The sequence below is a fragment of the Athene cunicularia genome, assembly GCF_003259725.1.
Source record: "Athene cunicularia isolate RWA chromosome Z unlocalized genomic scaffold, athCun1 chrZ_part2, whole genome shotgun sequence".
Lineage (NCBI taxonomy): Eukaryota > Metazoa > Chordata > Aves > Strigiformes > Strigidae > Athene > Athene cunicularia.
Genome location: NW_020799143.1, coordinates 20,299,770 through 20,300,282, shown reverse-complemented (window position 1 = coordinate 20,300,282; position 513 = coordinate 20,299,770).

Below are 513 nucleotides of genomic sequence, written 5' to 3'. Positions count from 1 at the left end.
TTGGTGAGGGTGCAACACAGCTGGCGCTGCTACCAGTGCAGTCAGCAGCGCTGGTGGTACAGTGCCCGTGGGCTGTATTTGGGCTCAAAAATGAGTGGTGTGCTGGGAAATGGCCAGAAGCGCCCAGACGTCTTCCCGGCCGGGGACAGAAGACTCGCTGAATTCCCCCGGAGAGGAAATTACCCATTGTGAAACACCTGATACCCTGCACCTGAGTCAGGCCTACGAAGAAGGCTCTCTCTTTGGCCAGCAGCTCTGCATCTTTCCCTACACACACCTCACCCCATCTACAAAGGAACCATCAGAGCTGGGGGCGGCAACTGGCGTCGCAAAGGAGAACGACAGAATCATAGAATCACTGACGTTGGAAAAGACCCCGAAGATCATCAGGACCAACCGTTAACCTCCCACTGCCAAGTGTACCAGTAAACCACGTCCCTAAGTGCCACACCGACAGGGCTTTTAAATATCTTCAGGGGTGGTGACACAACCACTTCCCTGGGCAGCCTGTTC